Here is a 26318-nt window from a genome sequence, read left to right as displayed (position 1 = left end):
TGAAAACTTGGAAAAATGCAATTTACTGAGGAAAACTGCTTAATGCTGAGCCTTCATGTAGTACGACTCTTACTAGAAGCTGTTCATTTTCTCCACATGGGCTTCTGACTGTGATAACAGCACCCATTTGTGTGTCCTGGACAAGTCTGATATAGTATTCAAGTATCTGTTTCATTCTCATTCACCATCAGATGACTTCTCTGAGGCTACGTCTACACTACCCGCCTGAATCGGCGGGTAGAAATCGATCTCTCGGGGATCGAATTAAAGCGTCTCGTCGGGACGTAACAATCGATCCCCCAATCGACGTTTGTACTCCACCAGCGCAGGTAGGAGTAAGCGCCGGTGACGGGGGAGCTGCGGAGGTCGATTTGCTGCCGTCCTCACAGCGGGGTAAGTCGGCTTGGATACATCGAATTTGCGTATCTTAAATCGACTCCCCACCCCATACTGAGGACGTAGCCTCAGAAAGTGGTTATAAGCCTTTTCAAGATTGATGAATACTATGTGCAAGATTTTCCTCTTTTCTCATATTTTTCCACAAGCAATTTTAATGCAAAGATAGCATCCACTGTTGACTTTCCTGGCATAAATCCAAACTGACTGTTACATAACTTTACTTCTCTTCGTAGAATCATAGAATATCAGGGTTGGAAGGGACCTCAGGAGGTCATCTAGTCCAACCCCCTGCTCAAAGCAGGACCAGTTCCCAACTAAATCATCCCAGCCACGGCTTTGTCAAGCCGGGCCTTAAAAACCTCCAAGGAAGGAGACTCCACCACCTCCCTAGGTAATGCATTCCAGTGCTTTACCACCCTCCGTAGTCTCTTATCAGCAACTTTCTCTCAGATCTTCATCATGTGGTCATGAGTTTAATGCTGCAGTAGGTACCGCAGACTTGCATGTCTCCTTTTGTCTTAAATATTGGTACTAATATGCTTTTTTTTTTCAGGCCTAAGGCATCTTCTCAGTCCTCCTGATGAAATTAAATAGTTTTGTGTCAATATGTTCACACCCAATTTCCCTAGGTACTTCCTACTTCTGCTGGTATGTCAAGAAGGCTGAGAGGTTTCTTATTCTATTATTTCTTATTTTTTATTATTAAAATTATTTTATAATTATTAAATTTAATTTAAATTATTTCTTATTTTTGTTCACATTGGTGCTTGATGCACTCACAGGAAGCATCCGGAGAGTGGAATCCTGATGAATGCTTTTTGCAGATAATGTAGTACTAGTACACCTCTACCCCGATATAACGCAAATTCGGATACAACGCAGAAAAGCAGTGCTCCGGGGGGTGGGGGGGGGGCTGCGCACTCCAGTGGATCAAAGCAAGTTCAATATAACACGGTTTCACCTATAATGCGGTAAGATTTTTTGGCTCCCGAGGACAGCGTTATATCGAGGTAGAGGTGTAGTAGGGGAGAGTAAAGAGGAAGTGGAAGAAGAGTTCGAGAGATGGAGGTGCATAGTAGAAAGAAATGGCATAAAATCACAAGAAATAAAACAGAGTATATGGCCTATAGATTTGATGATACCATTTTGTTGTCTTCCTGCAGGGTAAATCTGGGACGCCAGCCTCTAACAAGTACCTAGGTTTGATAGGACAGGATAATGGTGAACTCGGTGGCGAACTTATAAGCAGAAGAGGAAAGACCTAGACTAAATGGAGAGAAGCGAGCAGAATGATCTACAATAGGAGAATACCTATCAATCAAACTGAAAAGTAAGATCTACATGACAGGCCTGTAGTTTTATATAGCTCCAGATGCTGGGCAGTAAGGAAGAGACAAGAGCAGATCTTGAATACAGTGGACATTAATACATTAATATGGATGCTTGGAGTTAAAAGGATGGATCATCTTGGGAATGAATTAATTAGGAGAGTGTGAAGGTAGTACTAATTATAAAAAAGATGAAGGAATCCAGACTCAGATATTTTGAGCATGTGAAAAGATCAGAAGAATATACAGAAAACAGGGTGTTAAATTTAGAAGTAAAAGATAAAGAAAAGGTTTGGAAGATCCAAAACTAGTTTAACAGATGTCAAACAAACAGATTTGATTAGCTGCAGAGTATCTGAGGAATTGCTGCAAGACAGACTGGAATGGAGAAGAAGAATTCAAAGAGCTGACCCCAGATTAATGAGTCCAAGACTAGAAGTAGTAGTACTAGGACTCATTGATCCATTAGAAAACCTTCCCTCTTGTCCCATGACTGCATACTTTGCTTGAGAGGTTTCATGGTAGCACTTCTCAAAGACTTTTCTGAAAGTCCACATACATCCACTGGATCACCCTTATCAACATGCTTGTTGACCCTCAAAGAATTCCAACAGATTGGTAAGGCATGATTTCCCTTTACAAAAGCCATGTTGATTGTTCCCCAACTTATCACGTTCATCTACATGTCTGATCATTCTGTTCTTTACTCTAATTTCAGCCAATTGCTTGGTACTGAAGTTAAGTCTATCAGCCTGTAATTGCCAATATTGCCTCTGGAGAGTTTTTTAAAAAATCAGCATTATATTAGGTATCCTCCAGACATCTGGTACAGAGTTTAAGCACTGCATCTGTTCTGCCAAGCCAACCACTCCTCCTCAGCGTGCAGATGTTCTTGTTGAAATTGTAGGACTTCAGATAAGGCTGGAGAGCACCCAACAGTGAAGCTTGTAGACGCTTTCTCCAGTTTCTTAACCACAGGGCACTGGAGGTGGCTTCTTCCCTGAAGGCATCGAAAACAAAAAAGCAAAGCAGCAACCAGCTTCCCTAGAGCCAGTCTGACTTTCCCGTGCCAAGCCGAGCGTTCGAGTGTGTTCTATTCGCGCTGAATCACATTCCCACTTTGTGGGAAGCAGAGTAATTCCCCGTCCAAACACCATTTAAGCAAAGGGGAAGAAGATGAGCTGAGATGGCAGCCAGAAGACCATGGCTTCAAATCTCATGTCTTCCACTTGCTGCTGTTCATATTTGTGTGCACTGCACAGCCAGGATTATTGTGCAAGGCCTCATCTATCCCTATCTCCACTTTAGCAAGGCTTTTGATACTGTCTCATATGGCATTTCCATAAACAAACTAGAGAAATATAGCCTAACAGAACATACTATATGGTGGGTGCACAACTAGTTGGAAAAGTGTACTTAGAGAGTGGTTAGCAATGGTTATAATTAAGCTGGAAGGTCATATTGGGTTGGTTCCGGCAGAGCTCTGCCTGTGTCTGGTTGTATTCAACATCTTCACAAATTTGGATAGCAGCACAGAGAATACACTTAGGCCTGGTCTACACTGGGGGGAGGGGGTAATCGATCTGAGTTATGCAACTTCAGCTATGTGAATAATGTAGGTGAAGTCGACATACTTAAACCTACTCACCGCGGTGTCTTCACTGCACTGAGTTAACTGCTGCTGCTCCCCCGTCATCTCTGCCTGCGCCTCTCGTGGCGGTGGAGTACAGGCGTCGACGGGAGAGCACTTGGGGGTCAATTTATCGCATTTAGACTAGACGCGATTAAATCAATCCCTGCTGGATCGATCGCTACCCGCCGATCCGGCGGGTAGTGTAGACATACCCTTCTAAAGTTTACAGACTATTCCAAGCTGGGAGGGGTTGCAAGTGCTTTGGAGGACAGGAATCAGAATTCAAAATGATTGTGACAAACTGGAATAATCGTCTGAATTAAATAGAATGAAATTCAATAAAGACAAATGCAAAGCACTACACTTAGGAAGGAATAATCAATTGCATAAATACAAAATGGAAAATGACTGCTTAGGAAGGAGGACTAAAGGAAAGGACCTGGGGGTTATAGAGGATCACAAATTAAATAGGAGTCAACGTTGCAATACTGTTGCAAAAAAATTGAACATCATTCTGGGATGTATTAGCAGGAGTGTTGTAAGCAAGACATGAGAAGTAATTCGTCCATCTACTCAGCATTGATAAGGCCTTAACTGGAGTATTGTGTCCAGTTCTGGGCACCACACTTCAGGAAAGATATGGACAAATTGTAGAAAGCTCAGAAGAGAGCAACAAAAATTATTAAAGGTCTAAAACACATGAGCTCTGAGGAAAGATTGAATAAAATAGGTTTGTTTGGTCTGGAGAGAAGATTGAAAGGGGGATGATAACAACCTTCAAGTAAGTAAAAGGACAAGACAAGAAGCAATGGGCTTAAATTGCAACAAGGGAGATTTAGGTCAGACATTAGGAAAAACTTTCTAACTGTAAGTGTAGTTAAGCACCAGAACACATTACCAAGGAAGGTTATAGAATCTCCGTCATTATAGGTTTTTAAAAACAGGTTAGACAAAACACCTGTCAGAAATGGTCTAGATAATACTTAGTCAGTGCAGGGGACTGTCTAGATGACCTCTTGAGGTCTCTACCAGTCCTACATTTCTATAATTCTATCTTTGGACACCAATGCTAGCCACACACTTTTACAAATGAGTCAAGTGAAATGTTCAGCAAGGTCCTTTCTAGCAGAGTTGGGCATAGAAGCCTTTCCTATAGTATGGAGACCCCAGCCTCATTCACTCAGCCTCTCAGAAACAGTCTGTCAAACCTAGCTGCTTGGCCATGCTCTCTATAACCAGTAGCTCACATTTCTTCCCAGAGCCAGGAATAGTACCCAGGAGTCCTGATTTGCAACACTGCACAGTTGTTTAGCAAATAGTCTTTGTGGTGTTTCACTCCATATTCTTTATGAAAATATGCTTATGATATGAATATGATGTAACTGAGATATACTTTATGCAAGATGGCTCATGTAAGAGATCATTGGAAAGGTTATGATTTACTGAATGTGATTATCCAATGTGTATGCCTATATCATTTCTGTAACTGAAGTTAGAAATATTGACTGTATCTGTATTTCAAATGTGTCACTTTGGGTGTCACCCCCAAAAAGCCCTTCAGGTCCAACAATGGAAAAGCCAGACAGGGCTAATGGGCCATTAGCAGAGACAACAGACTGTGAAAGAGCGTAGTCTTCCTGTGGACGCTCCAGACAGCCTACGAGTATGGCTACCACAGCCCTGCAGAGACATGGGTGTCAGGCCCACCCCTTGGAATGCCAGTGTCCTTCCACTGGGAGACAAAGGGTTCCCACCATACACAAGAACTATATAAGGCAGGGGAGTGACATCATCATGGTTCTCCTCTGCCTCCCCACCCAAAGAGACACTGAAAAACACCTGGAAGCAAGAACTGAACTGGGGGGAAGAAGGGTTGAGCCCAAGCTGGAAAGGCACCTAGCTTGTGAGTAATAATACCTGAGGTCTCAAACTGGAGACCAGTGTAGCTGCCTTTCAAAACTTTCTGTAATCTGCCTGCAACAATATCTAAGGTGAGAAATTACTATTTGTAACCAATTTCTTTAGTGAAACAAGCTTAGCTTGCACGTTTTGTTTTATTTGCTTAGTAATCTGTTTAGTTCTGTTATCTCTTATATTCACTTAAAATCCACCTTTTGTAGTCAATAAACGTATTTCTTGTTTATAATATAACCCAATTTGTGCAATTCATAATTGGGAGTGGGGGGAGGGAAATCAGAGGCTGTGCATACCTTCCTCCACATTGAGGGAGGAGGCAGATTTCATAATATACCTTTGGGTCTGCACTCCAAGGGAGTTGGATATCTGAATGCTGGGGCAAGTCCCTTAAGCTGAGCCTTCCCAGAACTGATCTCAGTGTCTGTTTTATTCTGCAGTTGGGTGTGGCCCTGCCTATGTGTGTGCTGGAGGAGGCTTAATAGCCTGGCTCAGCAAGACAGGTAACAGGCGGCTCAGTGGCATCTCAGCACATCAGGTGGTACCTTAAGGGGTCCAAACCGTCACAGTTTTGTAATTCACTTGCAAAGTGTGTGCTAAATATGTGCCATGCTCCCATTGTCCAACCAGAGGGAAGATAATGATTACTCAATTAGTAAGAGTGGTAATGATCTGGGTGGGTGATCTGAAGGTCAAGGGTTCCAATCCTGTTGATGACCACGAGTAAGAGTCCTTATGGTTGCATGAGAGAATTCTAGTTTTCTTTTTTTTCCAAAGTTGATTTAATCCACAGAGTGGAAAAAAAAACCCTCTTAAACAGGTTTTATAGCAAAGAGCCAGGATCAACTATCAAATATGGCCCAATGACCAACAAAGACACAGGTGTTCCACATTTCAATGGTTTGTGTTGCACTGGGGCAGGTTTGAAGGTTGAGCGGTATGATGGCAGGCTTTCGAGAAAGGGTGGCCTTCTTCCCTGTGGCCTCAGTCCCACTGGAAACAATGGGAAATGGGGGCTATCTTCATTAGCCACCATGCCCCCCCATATCCATCCCCAAATGAAAAGGTGACCATCTTTACTGGAGACATAAACAGCTTCAAAACAACTGTGTTGCTTTAGTGCCTTTATAAGACAGAAAATGGTGATTATTTTGAATAAGGACAAATTGTAGCTATAATAGGAAAGATAGGAACAATTATTAATAATTTTTCTAAGTTACAAGCAAGTTTCTTGCAATGCACATTCAAACATACTTGCTAATAAGTTTCAGCTATATGGAAAGTTAGAAGGGTAACAAGCCAGCCAATTTTTTAAACCAGTTATCCCTTCCCTTCTCCCTGAAAAAAGACACTGGAAATTTCTTAATACCTACAGAGGTGTAACATCTATGCTCTCTCCCACACTCTGACCCGACCAATACAGTTTTAGGGAATATGCTGGATATACACTGTCTGAGTGCCAGGATATAGTATGTACAGTCCCCAGCTGCAACTTTGACATCTCTTATTGGATATCCAGCCACCAGCTCACACTCAACAAGGCAAAAACGGAACTTCTCTTTTCTTCCTAACCTTCTCTCTTCATTCCCTTCCGTCCCCTCCCTTCATTCTTCCTGCCACCCACACTCACAACCTGGGGGTCATTCAGCTCAGTCCTCTCCCTTCTTACCCATCTCCTTGTATCCAGGTCATTGCTAAATTCTGCCTATTTTTTCCCTACAATATTTCCAAAAGCCATTCCTTCCTCGCCGTCCTTTCTGTTGAAACGTTGCTCCATGCTCCGGTCATCTCTTGTGTTGTGCGGAAACCTCTGTATTTCTAGCTGCCTCTGTTCTCACACAGCATCTCTCAGGTCCATCCAACATGTTGCCACTAAAATCACCTTCTTCACCTGCCATTCCTACCATGTCACCCCCACCCCTAAATCTCGGAATTGGGTTTTGATCTCTTTCTTTCTGTTCAACGGTCACTGAAGATCCCAGCCTTCACTCCAGATGCTGCCCTCAAATGTAATATTCCTGACAATAAGCACATCCCATGACCTTCCACTGTCACCCTTGTGCTTCCATCCCCTTCCCCAAACCTTCTGTGACACTATCCTTTGCTATCTTATGTCTACTTTCGATTGTGAGCTCCTCAGGGAAAGGGCCTGTAAAGCACCGTACACACCTCGAGAGCAGTGTAAATAAAGTGGAGGGCACAGTACAGTATTCAATCTACAGGCTGCCTTTTGCCTTTACCCATTTGCAAGACTTTTCCTCGTGAAGTTCACCCTCCTCCCCCACCTTCCTTTTTAATTTAAAGGGCTTTTAAATGATTTGATTTTAATGAGTGCAAGGCCTAGAGTAGAAATGCTGTATTTCTTCCTCCTGAGTGATGAAGTAGGCACTTGGAGACTCTGCATTGATTTCTAATCTGCCATTTCGTTCTCTGACAGGGAGCCCCGTAAACCAGGCTCAGTCACCTGTTTCAGTGGAGGGTTCAGAAAATAAGAGTAGCCGAGGCTGGCTAGGCCCCACGTGGAAGAAGAGAAGAGCAGAGTCACAGCCCTTCCACAGCCGGCAGCTGTTTCAGTGAAGCCATCAGGAGCTGAGGAAAAATCAAAAAAGTGAAGGGGGACAAGGGGACTTCCAGAGAGAGAGAGCAAAAGGGAACTCTGTGCTCAGACAGGAACTCTTGGACATTCTCTCACAAATGAGGGCAATGTACCTATTGCAGATAAGAACATAAGAACGGCCAGACTGAGTCAGACCAAAGGTCCCTCTAGCCCAGTATCCTGTCTGCCGACAGTGGCCAATGCCAGGTGCCCCAGAGGGACTGAACAGAACAGGGAATCATCAAGTGATCCATCCCCTGTCACCCATTCCCAGCTTCTGGCAGACAGAGGGTAGGGACACCATCCCTGCCCATCCTGGCTAATAGCCATTGATGGACTTATCTTCCAGGAACTTATCATGTTCTTTTTTGAACCCTGTTATAGTCTTGGCCTTCACAACATCCTCTGGCAAGGAGTTCCACATATTGACTGTGTGTTGTATGAAAAAATACTTCCTTTTGTTTGTTTTAAACCTGTTGCCTATTAATTTCATTTGATGACCCCTAGTTCTTGTGTTATGAGATACTGACATGAGCAGGCATAGGCCTGGCCATAACTAATGGCCCGCTCCCCCAACCAAGTGGGAGGAACCACTGAGCTCAGTTGGCAACAAATGAGGGTAGTGTAATGGTGAGAAGGAGAATGTGCAGTGAAAACTGCACAGAATCCTATAGCAAATGACAAGTCACACAGGAAGAACAGGAGTACTTGTGGTACCTTAGAGACTAACAAATTTATTTGAGCATAAGCTTTCGTGGGCTACAGCCCACTTCTTCGGATGCATAGAATGCATAGTCACACAGGGTGTTACAGATCCTCATTTTGATATACGTTTTCTATATATAAAGCTCCTGGCTCCCACACATCAGGGCAAGAGAACCAGGAAGCAAAGCAATTCTTGCACTGTAATAACGTACAAGGAAACCCTTTAAGACAGGAGCACAGCCATTTACAAACGCCACACTAATCATACTTTCCCTAGGCAAAACTAATTTTACGTTTTCTGAGAGGAAACGCTTCTGGGTGACAGAGGCTCTCCCTGTACCCATGGGCAGGTAACCGAGATCCACAGGAGACTTTTTTATTTGGTACTACAAGGTTTGGGCTTCTCACTTTTGGGTATCTTTGACTCAGAACTCAAGAAATATAATAAAATATTTTAAAAAGCAAGGACATGGAAGTAAAGACCCCTCAGACATTTAGTAGTTCTGCATTGCAATCGGTAGCATTTTCTGCAGACACCAGTATATAAAAACCTACCCATAGCATCTGTCTACATATCCATCAGCACAGATGTTCTAACCAACCTCTTACTCATACCCAGACCACCCACCATGAAGCCAGAAGAACTATTCTTAAAATTCATCCAATGCTATAAAGTCAAAGCTGTAAAGTCAGATCTTTTCCTCCTTTAAATGTGACTAGCTATTTACTCCCTAACAGTTCTGCTTCAGAGCTGATTTAGCATTTTTATTGGAATGTGAAAGCTCTTAAAAGAAGAAAAAAATCTAATCAGGAAGAAGAGATAGAAAACTTGCTGAATTTTCTCTCCCCCTTCGCACCCCCTCAATCCTATCAAAAGCACATCTTCCATTCATTGCTTCCCGATGTCATTATGACAAGCGGCTACAAATCAATAGCAGAAGGAAAGGCAGGACCAGCCCGCACTCACCAAGTGATAAAGATTCACTCTCATCCCCGATTTGCTAATAGCACATAATAGCAGCCATTGGCGCCCTGCATTAAATCATACATTTCACTCTGCGTTTATTATGGGATTTTTAAAACTCCTCACCAAATTGGATTTTCTCGACAGTCTCTAATTTCCACATTTATCATTTAAAATTAAACTCCTCTGTGGGGAAGGAAAGGGGAGGAGGGGAGGAAAGGAAGAGAGAAGCCAGGCAAGTCTGTATTTTTTCCCTCTTTCTTTTTTATGAAACCCCATAAATAATCCCAGGTATCATCACCATCAGCATTGAACTTTTATATATAAAAGAATGCTACAAGTTAGGCTGGACTAGCTTGGGGACTCTGCTTACCTACATGCAGGGCTGTGAAAGGAGAGGAGATTGAAGAAGAAACAATAAGGAAACAGATTTTAAATGAGAGAAATAAATCAAACAAAATATTCAAAAAAGTATGGTAGCATTAAAGTTGATGTGGAGAATTACCCTAGATTCTGGCTGAATGACCTAAGTAGCAAGGCCAAGAGAAGCATTACACAGATTTATGTATTGATTTATTTTTGTTAAATAAATGCCTTATTCTTTTTTACAGATCTCAAAAGACATATTTTACAGGCACCCAGCAGAAATATGGGCTTTACTCTGCTCACAGGTGAGCAATTTTACAACAAACTTACATTTTTATACAGATTCTTATTTGATCTACTAAAACTCTGCTGAGAACCACCCTCAAATGCATCCGTCCCAGACATCAGAAACTCCTAAGAAGCAATACAGTCAAACCACAGGAGCTCAGGTAAGGAAGGGACCAATTTTAAGTGCTGTGTATCATAGTGTTTAGAAAAGGGTAAAAGTTTTTTTTAGCATTATTGTTCTATACACTTTGGGATAGAAAATAAGAACATGTAAAGTCAGACCCTACAACTGAAGGGGGGGGGGGGAAGCTGTTTACCTGGTCCTCTGCAGGCCAATACTCTCACCCAGGAGGGATCAGTAGGAGCTGTGGCAGACACCTCAACCCTTTTAGAATCATTTTTGATTTTGACTCCTTCCTCATTTATTAATGGGTCTGTTTGTCCATGCCATTTCTTTGTGCTTCCCCCCAAATCACTGCATGTTTGTAATGTCCCCTCCCCTCAACATGCTGGCACCATTAACTCAGTCTGCTTTTTCCTTACCTTCTCTCCCAACAGCCAGATTGTATATTATTTGGATCCTCTCTCCCCCTTTCCATTTCTAGTACAGGCTCCTTTTAACCTCAGATCTTTGAGTCAATGCCCCCTGAAGCCACCACTGTAGGGAGACCAGATGGCTCAATTTTCTTGCATTGTTCTGGTTTGAAAATAGAATGGCCGGAGCAGTTTTTGTATAACTAAGCTTCTATTCTGGCTTCAATAGAGCAGGCAGGAAAATATCCAGGAACATGCCTTCTCTGGCTCCTATCTCTCTAGTTTCTGCTCTCCCCCTTGCTAAACTGCAACAGAATAAAGAGTCAGGGAGAGGGCCAACAGAAAAGCAATCTAACAAGGTGGCTGCACATTGAGTCCAGCAGAGAGGCAACTGCTGTAAGTTAGGGGAAGAGTGGAGAGAGCTGAATATCCAGTACAAGGTTGGAAGGGAATGAGAATCAGGATTGGTTCAAACACATCTGTGCTTGTTTAGGATTAAAATATATGTTTTTTTACTGTATTTTATAAAAATACATGCAACTTCTCTTTTTTAGAGCAGGCTGACTGAGGGTGGAGGCTTTCCTACTTGGAATTAGCAGAATGTCCCGAACCTCTGCCAAACAGCTTCTATCCACAGAGGTCAAACCACCAGCAGCCAAGTCATGAGACGCAGAGTCAGAGGATCTGAGTAAAGGACTAGACCAAGGCTCTGTCCTGGTCCAATCTATGAAACTCTGTCTGTAAGGGCTGGTAGCATGGTGGGTGGTTAAAGAGACTGATTCATCATCTCGGAGACCCAGAAATGGAGAGGCCAAGCTAGTGCATTATCAATCAGGCCTGGTTTTTTCTCACCTTCTGGGGGATTCTGGGAATTAGTGCAGATGGCAGGAAGACATACAGCAGATGACTGCCCCAGTGACCCAGGAAAACCACCAATATGGAGGTCGGGCTTATGCTTCCCAAGAGTAAAACATGTGACAATTTGTGCTCTCCTTGGTTGCTAAGAGATATATGAGGGGAACCTTCCACTCCTGAAGTACCCAACTGTTCATCACATCCTTCAGGGCCCATTTGTGCATGGAGGAGTCCTTTCTGCTGAGGTGATCTGCTAGACCATTTTGTACTTCCAGTAGACAGAGAGCTACACATGTGATGTGATTCTGAATACATCACTCCCAGAGGAGCTGATCTTGTCCCTCCTTGTCACTTGATGTAATACCTTGCTGTAGTATTGTCTGGCAGGACCTGAGTGATTGTTCCCTTTAGGAGAGGTAGAAGCATCCTGCATGTTAGTCTTATCACTCTGAGTTCCAACATGTTTATATGTAATTGGGAGTCCACCAGGGACCATAGTCTGAGTCTGAAGTTGATCTTGGTATGCTCCCCAACCAGTCCTGGGGGCTTCTGTAAACAAGTTCACTGAGAGATGGGGAAACTGATGGCAACTTTGACAAACATTTTTCACATCATTCCAACAGAGACAACAGGACGCATCCTGGAACCATCACCTCCAAGTTCATGCCGTGCCTACTCGGTTGACAGACTGACTGCAGCCACCTTTGGAAGTGTCTGAGGTGAAGTCTGGCATCCAGTGCTATGAAAATGCACGAGGCCATGTGTCCTACTGGTGTGAGGCAGATTCTTCCCAAAAATATTGGATGCACGTGAAGCTTAGATGTGATATGCTGAATCATGCAAAACCTATTGGGAGGAAGAAAAGCTTATGCTGCTCTTGAGCTGAGGATTCCTCCTATTAACTCCATTGACTGGGCAGAACTAGGAACTGACCTTGAGACCCAATGAGGAAAAAATAAAAAGACCCAAAGAATTACGTACACAGCCTTGGTGACAGAGAGAGAACATTTCCACAATGTAACTAATCATAAATATAAGGGTAAATATAAAGACTTTGCCTCTCTGAATGAGCAGCCATCACAGAGAGACATTTTGCGAACAGTCTTGGTGCAGTGGTTTGTAGTTGTCCTGGATGTGATATGTGAGAATAGACAGGGCCGGCTCCAGGCACCAGCCCTCCAAGCATGTGCTTGGGGCAGCACCTGGAGGTGGGTGGCGCTCACCCGGGGAGAGCGGGGCCGCGGCCGGACTCGCCGCCCTCCCCGGGCTCCGGCCGGCCGGGGAGAGCGGGGCCCCAGCCGGGCTCGCCGCCCTCCCCCCGGCGCTCCAGCCGGTCGGGGAGAGCGGGGCCCCGGCCGGGCTCGCCGCCCTCCCCCCGGCGCTCCAGCCGGTCGGGGAGAGCGGAGCCATGGCGGGCTCGCCGCCCTCCCCTGCCACGCTCCCCGCTGGGGGGTGGGGGTGGGGGCCCTGGGAATAGATGAAGGAAGCCGCCTTGGAACGTGCTGCTCTCTAATGACTTAGCGATATGTGTGGAAGATCGAGAGACCCTGCAAACCAATTCTGAATAGTGGCAACATAGTTGTGAACAGGCTGGACTTAAAATGAACATTAGTAACACCAAAGCTATGATAACTGAGAGAGGAGGACTCACCATAAAGGATATATCACAGGCAGAGAGCTTAGAAAAGTGAAAGAATTTAAATACCTAGGATTAGGGGTTGCCGATGATCATAAATCCTAGAACCATAGGATTCGAAGGGACCACAAGGGTCTTGATGGTTACAGCCCTGTGCAAATATAAAATATGCATCCACATCCAATCTGCAAACATGATCCGGGAATATAAAGTCAATATCCAATTTGAAGGGCTCTAATGATGGTGCCCTCCTGAATGATGCTGGCATTGTACTAAAGCTGCCTGGTGCAAATGGTGAGAGCTGACCCCAGTTCTCAGTGACAAAAATGTTGCCAATAAAGTTAAAAGGTAAAGTGTATACAATTGTCATTCTACCCATCTTAACATACAGAACAGAAACTTGGCCAGCCACAAGAATGGAAATCAGTATGCTCTTCACCATGGAAATTAAGATGTTGAGATGATCAAATGGTTGGCCACTTCATGACAGGAAACAAAATGAGGTTGTAAGGGGCCTAATGCAGGTTACTCCAATTAAAGACAAGTTGAGGGCGGCTAGACTACATTGGTACGGGCATATCCAGCGGAGACCTGAGAGTTATATTGGTAGAATGGCTCTTGAAATGATTTGGCTGGAAGACAACCAAGTAGGAGACCAAAGACTCAGTACATGGACCAGATATCAGTGGACCTCAAAGAGACCGATCTATGACAGCCTGGCATACAATCAAGAGTTTTGGAAGAAGGCTATAAAAGTTGCCAACCTCAAATAGGAAAGTGTCAAGAAAGAAGATGACGACTTTTGATGCAACAAAAAGATCAAAAGGGAGTAGTCTGAATTGGTAGTGCATCCCTGCTGCTACAAATTATAGGTACTTCCTGTGGGCTGAATGGACGGACATATGAACATAAGCATCCTGTAAATCAAGAGTTCAGAACCAGTCCATGGGATCTAGGGATGGGATTAAGGAAGCAAGAGTAAACCATGAAAAACTTCATGTGGCAGATAAATTTGCTGAGCCTCCTGAGGTCCAGAATAGGATGCCAACCTTGATTCTTCTTTGGAATTAGGAAAGATGGATAATAGAATTCCCTATCCCAGAAATTGGGAGGCACTGTCTCTGTCAACAAGAATTTTTGCTATAAGCTGGGGACTTATCAGTTGGGAGCAACAGAGGAGGAGAAACACCTGGCTGCATTGGCTGGTCATAGAACTCTTGACCACAGTGTCAACTTGTTGCCTTTGGTTAGACCCAGCATGAGATATTAGAGATGACGAAGCAGAACTTTCCCTCTTTTTATAATCCGCTCTCTTCTTAAAAGGTTCAGTTGCTCTCTGATGATAGAAGTAGGAAGAGGATGGTATCTGTCTTGAGGAAACCTGAGGTTTGAATTGCTTTGTCCTGTTTGCTGGGGTATATAGGCCTAGAGACCAAAGAGTTGACCTTGAATCTTTCAATCAGTCTTTGAGCTAAATAAGTAATGTCTTACAAAAGATAAGTCTTCTGTTGTGGACTGGACTTCTTTTGGGATATGAGCTTGAATCAACCCACATGCTCTCTCTCATTGTGTCACCAGAAGCCGTTGATCTTGTGGCTCTATTTGCAGTATCAAGAGTTGAATCTAGAGATGATAATCAGCTGCCCTTCAGAGGACAGAGACTTAACTTCTTCCTTAGACTCTAAGCAACTTTATCCAAAAACTGAAATTATCACATTGGAGATGATCATACTTGGCTAGCAAAGCCCAACAGTTGGCGATTCTGACTCAAATTAGCCAAAGAATATAATTTTCTTCCCAAAAGATTCCAACTTTTCTGTTTCTTTATCTTTTGGAGTTGATTTGGGTGGACCAGATTGTTTGCCACTGACAACTAAAGAACCTGGGATAGAGTTATTATAAAAATACTCAAAGCCCCCTGGGAGGACTTGGTATCTGTAGTCTGCTCACTAAGATGTGGCAATGATTGAAACTGGGGTCTGCCAAAGATCCTTGATTGGATTTTGAATTCCCTCAGTAATGCTCTTTAGTAACTGACCCTGGGAAACCGGATATAATATATCAAAAATGTATATGATTTTTCTTGTATCACCTCTAGCGGTATCTCCAGGGCATCTGCTATCTGCTTAAGAGGGTCTTGGAAAACTTTACAGGCATTGTGATGGGGTGGCTGCCCCTCACTGGTATGTAAGGAGTTAAAGTAACCCTGGGTGGGCCATGCGGGAGGCACCCAATAAGGAAAGGCTTGTAGTGCCAGCCAGTTATGGGAAGGTTTATTGGAGGAGCCAATCAGCCAGGTTGGCCCATATAAGAAGGGGCTGCTGAGCAGAGCAGGGAGTTCGAGGGAGGAGGACTGGCTGCTTAGAGGGCTGGAGCACCATGGACAGAGCAGTGCTGGGCAGCGTCAGCAGAGTAGGAGAAAGCTCCAGCCTGACGGCTGCCAAACTGATGCCCTGATATAAGGGCAGAGGAGGTGCTGGGGCTGTGGGGAAGTGGCCCAGGGAAGGAAACAGTGGAGTTGGAGGAGGAGCAGTATGTGGCTGCTGGCTATAGGTCAGGGCCTGGAGTAGCGGGCGGGCCCGGGCTCCCTCCTTCCCCCCACTGGCCACTGAGGGGAATGGCTAGTACCTGGACTGCAGATTGCCACTGAGGCAAGTGGTAGGACTGAGGACTGTCGTTCCCCCGGAAGGGGGGGAAGAGCCGAATTGCAGTCATGAGAGCAACACGGGACCTGATGACAGAAGCAATGGTGGCAAGACACCACTAGATGAGGGCGCACCGGCAAACCAGAGCTAATTCTCAGGACGGCCAGCAGAAGGCGCCGGGGTGGTGAGTCAAACCCCATCACAGACATCCATAGTAGTTGGAGCTGTTGGAATGGAAGCTTCATTGCTGAGGAAGAAGACAATGCCATGTTTGTCAATGAGTCTTCCTCTTAAAAATTACCTTCTTCCTCACTTCGCATTTCCTGATCTTCTCTGCAAGCAACCTCAGGTTGAAGTAGCTGAACCCCTTTATGAGGTTTCACTGGTGTAGGAGATTCACCCCCAGGCATGGCGTGATCCACATTATATGGAATTGAGTCATGAGAGTAAGGGGTCCAAGATGGCCAGTATGGCTATGATTGTATTCTGTACAGATAGGGCATATCTGGTGCCAAGGAGGCTGTCTCCATGAGGTTTGAGATCTGTCCAACTCACATCTCCTATGATGAGAGTCAGATTGGGATGTCATTCTTCTTTCTTCTCAAGAGGGTTCAAATGAAACAGAACCAAGAGGGACTGCTATTAGACACAAATGATGATTAAACTGTAGAAGACTCCTCCTCTATGGGAGGTACTGCTCCACATGGGTTCACAGCAAGTTGTAGAGGACTCAAGAGCACCCAGTGAGAAGTCAGTATTAATGAAGAGGGATGTAATGAGATCTTCATGATCAGTACATTAGGGTCGTACCATAACTGATTTAGAGACTGCAGATAGAGGTGAAACTTCCAGTGAAGGAGATTCAGGTTCAGAAGAGTCCCTCAAATTCCAGGATGTTTAAATGAAACTGGAAAGAAGGATGTCTGCACGGAGATGATGGAGTTGGTATTAATGTTGAAGCTGGTGCAGAAGAAATTTTTCTTTCTCTAGCCAGTATTGAGCTAAATGAGGTAGACAGTATCAAGTTTCATGTACCACAGGGTGAAAACTGGCAACCTGTGATCAGTGCGGACCCGGTATTACGGCATAATTAGCATGCTTGGCATAATTAGGTGTCAATTTAGCTGCTGTACACACACAGCAGCATATCAAGCCTTTAAGACTTATTAACTTTTTCTTTTACGATACCGGGAGGGAGATCAGTGCTGAGCTCAAGACCTTGAACTGGGGTTGCTGACTGATCCAAGGAGATCCTCACCATGGTTTTAGAGACTTTTTTGGTATGAGATCTCCTTGGTCCCCAAGAACTCGTGGAAATCTCTTTAGTGGCCAGGGCATTAGCTAACTGCAGTTTTGAACAGGGAATAGTAGGCTCTTGTGCAGGAAGAGTTTTGGAGTCAGATGCTCCCTTAATAGACTTCTCCAATAAAAAACAACTTTAAATGCACCTCCCAAGTTTTTTGAGTGCTTGGAAAGGGATTTACACACTATGCATTTCCCAGGGATATAACATTCTTCTAAGCAAAAAATGTATTTGACATGGTCATCTGTCAATGGTATAGCTGCATCACATGACAGGCAGATTTTAAAACCTGGTGATTTTGAGTCAGCCATGTAGCCAATGCTCTGGTACCAACGCACAACCAACTACATTTTGAACTTTTTTGGGGGTAGGAGGAGAGACCATCACCTGATTAAGTGGCCATTTTTTAGCAGGAGAAATGGTGCGAGCAAGAAATTTACATCTTGGCAAAGAAACAGCTGGAGGTTCCTGTTCACATAGATTCCGTCTCTTGAACCACAGCAAGCGATGATTCTCAAAGAAGAGGAAAAGTTATAAGAACGGATACCCCAAGATATCTCTCCTTTTTTCTCTACCCTCGACAACCACAACACATGAGGAACAAAGAAACAGCTTTGGACTGAGGGTGGGATCCTGTTTGAAAAGAATACAGCCAGTGAAACTGTTGAAGCATGTGGTGAGAGAAACTTTCACTTTGAATTCACTTAGCTTGTTAAGTTAATATTAGTTGCATTTACTTTTATTTTCTTGTAAGCAATTCTGACTTTCATGCCTCATTACTTGTAATCTCTTAAAATCTATCTTTCTGTAGTTAATTTTTCATTGTTTTATTTAGACCAATATGCTTGGACTGAAGTGTCTGGGAAACTCCATTTGAGACAACATGATTTGTGCATATCATTTTCCATTAATAAAATGATGGACTGTATATGAGCTTTTGTTGTCCAGGAGAGGGCTGGGCAGTACAAGATGCACATTTCTGGGGGCAAGTCTAGGACTGGGAATTTGCTGGTGTTGCTCTACAGTGTAATTCAAGAGCAGCTGGCCACGGCACTCATAACTGGGAGTAACTTACATGCTGGAGGCTGTGTGTGAGCAGACCAGGAGTGGTTGCTCTCACAGCAAAACAGTGTAAAAGCACCCAGGGTGAAGAATTGAGGGGACACAGCTGTTCAACAGTCCAGATTGTACCCTGGATAATGACAAAGAGGGTATAGTGGACAGTGAGCTAAAACACAAGTGAAAAAAAAAAGCTATATTAACAACTACAGCTAACTTTACTAACAACGAACACTGTACTACAGGGAAGCTGGAGGGACACAGAGGTTGTTCAGTCTTGCTGCCACAGGCTGTGAAAAGGAACAGAGTGGTGATTGGGGCCGCTCTGCTCTTTATGCCACATGGGGTTGCAGGAAGGGCAAGGGCATGCAGGACATATGCCCAGTCCCCACAGACCAGACACAGATGGTTAAGAGTCCAATCTCGCATGCGTGGGGCCCATGTACCCCTAGAGTGGGATACACGTGGACAGATATGCAAAGAACTTCCCAATTTATCTGAACTAGACACACTGATCTTTGTGGACTGGGAAGAGATCAGTGCCATAAAGGACCTTATTAGGTAAGACAGTTCCATTCCGGTTCCTGACCTCTTGGCCCAACCTGTACCCAGAAGGACACGGTTAGCAGTATGGAGAAATGAGGGAGAAGACACGGAAAATCAGATTATTTTCCCCTTCCTGATAGAAAAAAAAGTCTGTCTTGGTTTAGGGATGAGCACCTTTCTACCAAGGCTGAATCCGTACAGGACAACAGACCCAGCTTTTAGCACTCAGTGATGGCATTAGTAACACAGCTGTGTGGCATGTCTCTTCTGGAGATAGCCGTTGCTTTCGCTGATAAAGCTGCTGCCACAGCTCTGCTCACAACATGAGAATCTAATCCTGGATTTTTTCATCTGTATTGTCCCGGAGGCTCATAGAGGGTGGGGGTGGGAGCTGGTAGCTAGTCCCAGACCATTCAGACCATCATAAATTGGGGCCTAGACTGTGAATTTAGTTTTAGTGAGAATAGGGAGCCAGTAGTTTCTGAGGCACAAGGGTGGTGTGTTAAACATGGTTGATATATCTGGGGGAGCTTTTGCTGTTTATGAGCTGCATCTGTGAGATATGAATTAACTCTCAGGAACTTAATCAGCCCCTCCCCTCATATCCAATCAGCACTATCAGTACATCACTTCAATGTACAACTCCTAAGCACTTAAACTAACCCAGGTTATGCCAAAAAGAAGCTAGAAATTTCTTCTCTCAAACCTTGTCTTCACAAAAATTTTAGAAATAACATTCCTATAGGTATAATCAACAGTTCAGCTGCTTCAGACATATCACCTCTCTGGGAAACCCTAATACAGACAAGACTCCTGCAACTTCTGGTATTTTCATCACTCTGTCAATTTAACCTCACCTGAACTAGTGGCAGCTTAAGTTAAGCGTTTCCCCCTTAAGTTCCTGGTGCAGTCATGGCCCAATTTTATTCCAAAGTCACTGCCCTCAAAATAAGGCTGTGCATTGTGTGTTTACTTCTCGGAGCACCAGCATCACTGATGAGAGTGGCAGGAGTGTATATGGCTCCGGGCACAGTGCTGGCTAACCAATTGTTGCAGAGCAACTGGTAGAGTTTGCACCACAACAGGATGCTTTTTCCCCTCAAAGTTATCAGCACTTGTTGGGATGGGGAAACAAGTACACAAGTAAAATCCAGACAGACAATGTTCAACACTACAGATTTAAGGTTAGTCACATTTCAGGCCCCTGAATCTCACGGGAACACAGGTTCATTTTTATTGGAGCATTCCTATACAACCAGAGCATGGCCCACGCCCATGCAAAGCAGGCAGTAACCCTCTTTCACCAGAAATCGGCATGTCAGTACAAGTGAACCTATGGATAGGGAGAAGGAAAGGGAAGTAAATACCCACGTTTTCATAGGTGCCAACTTGCTCAGATCCCGGGGGGGGGGTGGGGGTGCTTGACCCCTGCTCCGTCCCAGGCCCACCCCCACTCCACCCCTTCCTACAAGCCCCCACCGCCACCCTGCCTCTTCCCGCCCCCACTCCACCCCTTCCTCCAACCCCCATCCCTTCCCCACCTCTTCCCATCCCCCCTGCCCCCACCTCTTTCCGTCCCTCCCCCCGTCCCTCCCCCACATGGCAGAACAGCTGATCGTGGTGGGCGGGAGGCACTGGGAGGGAGAGGAGCCAATCAGTGGGGCTGCTGGTGGGTAGGAGGCGGAAGCGCTGACCTGTGAGGCTACTGAGCACCCTCTTTTTTCCTGTGGGTGCTCCAGCCCCAGAGCACCCACAGAGTCGGCACCTATGCATGTTTTAAATTCAAATATCCTGTGAAGGCACAAGGCTGAGCTAGAGCCAGGATAAGCAGCTCATACCAAGCGTCTCCTCCCCTTTTGGTAAATGGCTTCACGTATGTGCTAGAGCCCCATCTCTATCGCTCCCCCTGCCCAAACACAGTTTCAGGTATTCAGACCCCACCTCCTCCCTCTCTTTGGTACTTCGGTACCTACGATGTGGTGGGCTCCTTGGTATCTGTGCCTCTTGGATATAGTTTTGGGTAGGTACACTTACAGTATATTCCATGGAGTGGCCTCACTGTTTCTTACTATTCCAGAATCTGAAACATCCTGTGGTTTATTGATCCACATAACCACGCTCTGGCACTGATGTTTATCACTTGCATTCTTCCTGACTAGTGCATCAAAACCGGAAGTGTGTGACACCTTGGTCTCTAGTTGGCTGGGTTTAAATACCACACAGTGAAAGTGCCCTCACATCCACCAGAAACAGCTTCCCTTTCAACTGTAACTGGCCTTAAATTACCAATTCGATCCTACAGCTGCTGAACAGGCCAAGAATCATAGCTTCACACAACAGATGCTTCCATCCTCCCTAAGCTGAACACAGCAAAGCAGGTAATCAGGTTCTTCCCCTAGGGAATCCTCAATCTAACGCAAGAAGCAAAGGGAATTATCACTACTGAGCCGCTGATGCAAGAACAAAGCTCATGCTGTAATCTCCACAGGTTACTCCACAAATATGGATTTGCAAACACCCCTAAACATATCACTTGAGAATACTGTGATACCCCCCTTCCCCCCCCCAAGAGTGCTCTAGAACAGGCCCAGGAATCAGAACAAATGAAAACAAGAGGATTCTTGAAGAGTTTGGATGCTTAGAAAACTGCATCTTGGGTTTAACAATTTTCCCTTTCACTCTGAGGAGGGATCAATAAAAATGAAGTCTCGTCCCTATGTTCTAGTCAGTGGATCAAAGGATTAGAATACTCTTTCATGAGGAGAGCAAAAAAGGCTACTCCAGTCCTGGAAGTGGATTTCTAGTTAGCCAGGTACACACCCCAGCTCATTCACCATTACACATGCATACTATGGTTCCCCTGAACTTTGGTAACAGTTTCCTTTTCTTACAAAAATGCTTCCCCCATCCCGCCCTAAACATAGCCTAGATCACATGTCCTTTCGGGCCCTTTGATTCAGAGGACTGACATTAAAATAAGTAGACTAATATCACATCCCCGCCTGGCCCCTCCTTCCTTCTCTCCCTAGTATGGCCACAATCTCAAGCAGAGATTACTGCTACCACCATACACACACACACACCACATCACACAAACGTTACCCGCTGCCTCCCTCTGTTAAAAGTGTCATGTTTCCATTACAACCGCCCACTCCTATGTCAAGGATCTCATGCTCACAATAAGCACATTCAACCCTCCAAACTGCCACCAAACCCTGCCCCACCCATGTCATACCTTTGGGAGCATCCCATACTTCCCCACTCCCTGTGTCCAGGTAATGTAGGACATACATTACAGCCTACCCCACTCCCTACACTGATTCGTAGGACTCTCGCACCCTTGTCACCACTACTGGGTCTGTCCTAAAAGAGCTTAGACACATTCTGTTTCACAGGGGCAGCGTTGTCACCTCTCCTGATTTTATCACAACTCTGGAATATTTGGTATTTTTGTTCAAACCTCAGGTCCTGGAGACATGCAGTATTGTGAGATTCTCAGCTTCCATTTGAAAACATAATTTTCTAGGCTTCCTGGTTGCAAAGGAAAACCTTAAAACATTAATCCTAAGGTTCAATCTCCAGACAGAAACCCAAAAGATCTATAATATATTTTTAATATCTTGTGATTTTTGAGAACTTTAGGTTGGAAATACTGTAAAGGGGGAGTTTTCCAAAAGCTGATTATTACTTGTTTTAACAGAGTTAGGAAAATGTACAACCTATACAAAGCCAGAGCCCTGGCGGGCTGGCTCCTTACTCTGGTAGGGTGTTCTACCAGCTGGGATATTACAGAAAGATCAATGGTGCCATTCCCAATGCATCCAGACACCTCAAGTGCTAACAAGCAGAAAACAATATGCCAGCCCTGCCTCACTTTGGGGTGTGTGTGTGTGGGAGGTGTGTAACCGTCGTGTCCCCTGATCATTTGGGCATGTGCATGTAAAGTTCCTCTCCCCACCCCCACCAGCTTGAAAAAAAGCTAATACAAGCACCTCTGGCAATAACCTGGAGTCCTCAGATACCCAGATAGAGAGGTTACTTACTTGTATAGTAACTTGAGTTCTTTGAGATGCATGGTCCCTATTGGTATTCCACTATGAGTATGCATGTACTCCATGCACCTGAGACAGGAAGATTTTTGCTAGCAGCGTCTGTTGGTCAGTGCTTGCGCCCTTCCTCTCCTCAAGCGCCAAACCAAGGGTATAAGGGACAGTATGAACCTACCGTGTTCTCCAGTTCCTTCTCTACTATGAATCTTGAGTAAAGATCTGAAGCAGAGGGGAAGGAGAGTGGATAGTGGAATAGAGATCGTGACCATACATCGCAAAGAATTCCAGTTACTATACAGGTAAGTAACCTTTTTTCTTCTTTGAGTGCTGGCCCCTATCTGTATTCCTCTTTCTACTGGGGAGAAGGGTGCAAAAACTTGTGTGGTATTGATGACAAAAGGACTGCTGAGACAAAGGATGCATCAACTCCAGAGGCTTGCATGAGAGCATAAGGTTTTGTGAGGGAAGGGATAGAGCTCCATGTTGCCACTTTACAGATGTCAACAAGTGGGGCGTTTCATGAAGCATGGCTCTGGAAGCTGCCTTGGTTCTGGTAGAGTGGACCTCACACCTTGTGGAGGAAGGGTATCAGCTGACTGGTACTAGAATAGGATACGGCCTGAAATCCACTTAGAAAGTCTCTGAGAAGAGTTTGCCTGTCCCTTTATCCATTTTGCCAACGAAATGAACAATTCAGATGATTCGCTCATGATTTTGTTCTTCGTAGGTAGAATACCAATGCCAGGCGTACACCCATGGAATGAAGTCTCCTAGCCTCACTGGTGGCACATGGCTTCAGAAAAAAGAGAGGTAAAATGTATTGTGTCGGTTAGGTGACAGTCTGAGATTATTTTTGGGGTGTAGTCCCAAGGAAACCTTATCCTTATGGAATATTGAGTATGATGTATCACCCATAAGGGCCCCTAGCTCTCCTACCATTTTTGTCAAAGGGATGGCCCCTAGAAAGATGATCTTCATAGATCAATGGAAGCGAGCGTGTCACTAAAGGTTCAAATAGTGGCTCAGTTAACACCGAGAGGACCAGGTGAAGATCCCAGGTCAGAGAAGGTTTCATTACTGGAGGGAAGTTCTGACTAGGCCCTTTGGAAAACAAATATTTAGCAGTCACTGGATGGCTGAAGATGGAGTGCTTGTCGGTGGGAGGGTGGCAGGCACTAATTGCTGCTAAGCGTGTTCTTAGGGAGCTAAGGGAAAGACCTGAGGTCTTTAAGGTGAACAGATAGTCTGAAATAGTGTAAATGTCTGATTCTTTTGGGGACAGCTGGCAATTGTTGAGCCCTAGTAGAAAATCTCTTCCACTTAGCTAAGTAGCACTTTCTGGTGGATTCTACCTGTTGTTGCTAAGGCTGGCTTGAATGGCTACAGAACATGTCTGCTCTAGGCTGAGCACCCATCCAAATACCAAGCCATAATGTAGACGGATTCTGGATTAGTCTATCTGATTTTGCCCCATTCTGTGTCAAGAGGTCTAGCTGATCAGTGGGCAGGATGACAGTTGGAGAAGGTTAGGGAATCAAAACTGTCTGGGGCATCGGGCAGCAATGAGGATGATCACCACCCCATCTTGCTGCATCTTCCTGAGAACTCAAGCTAAGAGTGGGTTGAGGGAGAAGGCATACTTTAAGTGTCCCACCAATGGGATTAGAAGGGCATCTCCCCTGGAGTCCTGACAGCGCCCCCCGGCAGTATATTTTCCATTTCCTGTTTTCTCATGGCGCAAACAGGTCCCAAGATACAGATCACCATTGTCTAAACACGCTCCTCACCAGGGAACCACGTAGCTCCCTTTCATGGTCGATCAAGAAACATTTGCTAAGGTACTGATTTGGTTTGTTCACAGACTCTGACCTCCTGGCTTTGACCTCTGGTCTGCACCTGGGCTGCAACTACAGTGCTGTTTTGGCTTGTCTACGGACTCTGATCTCAGGCCTGCCCCCAGCCTGCCTCTTGCTCTCAGTTCCAGCTCCGCCCTCTGCCTAGTCCTGACCCTACATCCAACTTCAACCACCTGTGTGACTACTAGGCCTGACTATCAGGAGGCAGCACTTGACACATGGGCTCTTTCCGAGCTGATGGATTACATTGGTCATCAGTTGGAATCTGTCCGGAGGTAGGTAAGCTCTGGCCCTGACGGCATCTATAGTTGCTCTGATAAATTGGAACTAAAATGCACTTTTTTGTGTTCACGCACATCCCCAGTGATGCTAGATGACTGAGCAGAGATCAGGTTGATATCAGTAGCTCCTGACGAGATTTCCCGGTCAATAGCTAATTGTCTAGGTAAGGAAAGTCTGTCAAGCTGTGTAGCTGGAAATGTACAGCCACTACTGAAAGCACCTTTGTGAATACTCTGGGCACCGTTGCTAGGCCAAAGGTGAGCACCCTGTATTGATAATGGATTAGATCTACAGTGAACCTTGGGAATATCCTGTGGGGGGGTGGATATCTATATGAAAACAGGCATCCTTCATATCGAGAGCTGTGAACTAGCCATCGTTGCTTAGGGGCAGAATGATTGATGCCAGGGTTCCCATCCTGAACCTCAACCTGGATAAAGACACTTACCTGCTGGGAGGTCTAAAATTGGTCTCTTTCTTGGGGATGAGAAAATATTTGGAACAAAATCCCATTCCGGATGGGGCCTTATGGCTCCACACTGAAGTAGGGAGCCTACTCTCTAAACTAGTATCTCTTGAGAGTGGTCCCTGAAAAGGACTGGGGAAGAGGGTTTTGGATGGGGAGGGGAAAGGAACTCTGTGGCATATCTGAAATGAACGATGCAAAGAACCCATTTGTCCGTTATCCACCATGCCGGGGTAAAATTCGGTAGGCAGCCACTAATTCGGATTTCTGAGGTGGGAGTACATGACATCTGAGTTGGTTCACAGCTCTCTGAGATCCTGTCAAAAGTATTTCCTGATGGAAGGTTGTGGTTGGTAGGAAGAGCGTTGCATTTGTTCTGCTGCATCCTCTGTTGCTTTCATGGTGGTTCATATTCTCTTTGTGGGCAAAAGGGCTGCAATGCTGCTCTATGCTTGTACGGTTGTCTATGATACTTCCTATTTGGTGCTGGAGTGTATCTCTCAGGAAGAGGAGGGTTGCCCTTGAGTCTTTTAATTAGTGTAATGACTCATCCATCTTTAACTATATAAATTGTCCCCATCAAAGGACAAATCCTCCACTGTGGATTGAATTCCTAATCCTGAAAATGAAGCCAGGACTGCTGATGCATGATGATTAGAGAGACAAGGTGGGGGAGGTAATATCTTTTATTGGACCAATTTCTGTTGGTGACAGAGACAGGCATTCGAGCTATCCGGAGCTCTTCTCCAGGTCTGGGAAAGGTGCTCCGAGTTCTACCTACGCTAAACTGTCCATTTGAGCTTGTATTTAGCTGTGACACTGAGTCACTTTCCCCTGGCCTGGAGAAGAGCTCTGTGTACCTCACGCATCTGGTCTCCTTAATTGTCATGCATC

At 44.9% G+C, this 26318-nt stretch overlaps 1 protein-coding gene across 1 annotated transcript in view; it reads right to left on the bottom strand.

The window, feature by feature from the left end:
- PMFBP1 (polyamine modulated factor 1 binding protein 1) overlaps positions 1-26318 on the bottom strand; it is a 354325-nt gene that overhangs the window by 210037 nt on the left and 117970 nt on the right. The window lies entirely within an intron of this gene.

The sequence above is a fragment of the Chrysemys picta genome, chromosome 14, assembly GCF_011386835.1.
Source record: "Chrysemys picta bellii isolate R12L10 chromosome 14, ASM1138683v2, whole genome shotgun sequence".
Taxonomy (NCBI): domain Eukaryota; kingdom Metazoa; phylum Chordata; order Testudines; family Emydidae; genus Chrysemys; species Chrysemys picta.
Note: the sequence above shows the minus strand (reverse complement) of the source record. Positions and strands in the feature narration are given on the sequence as shown.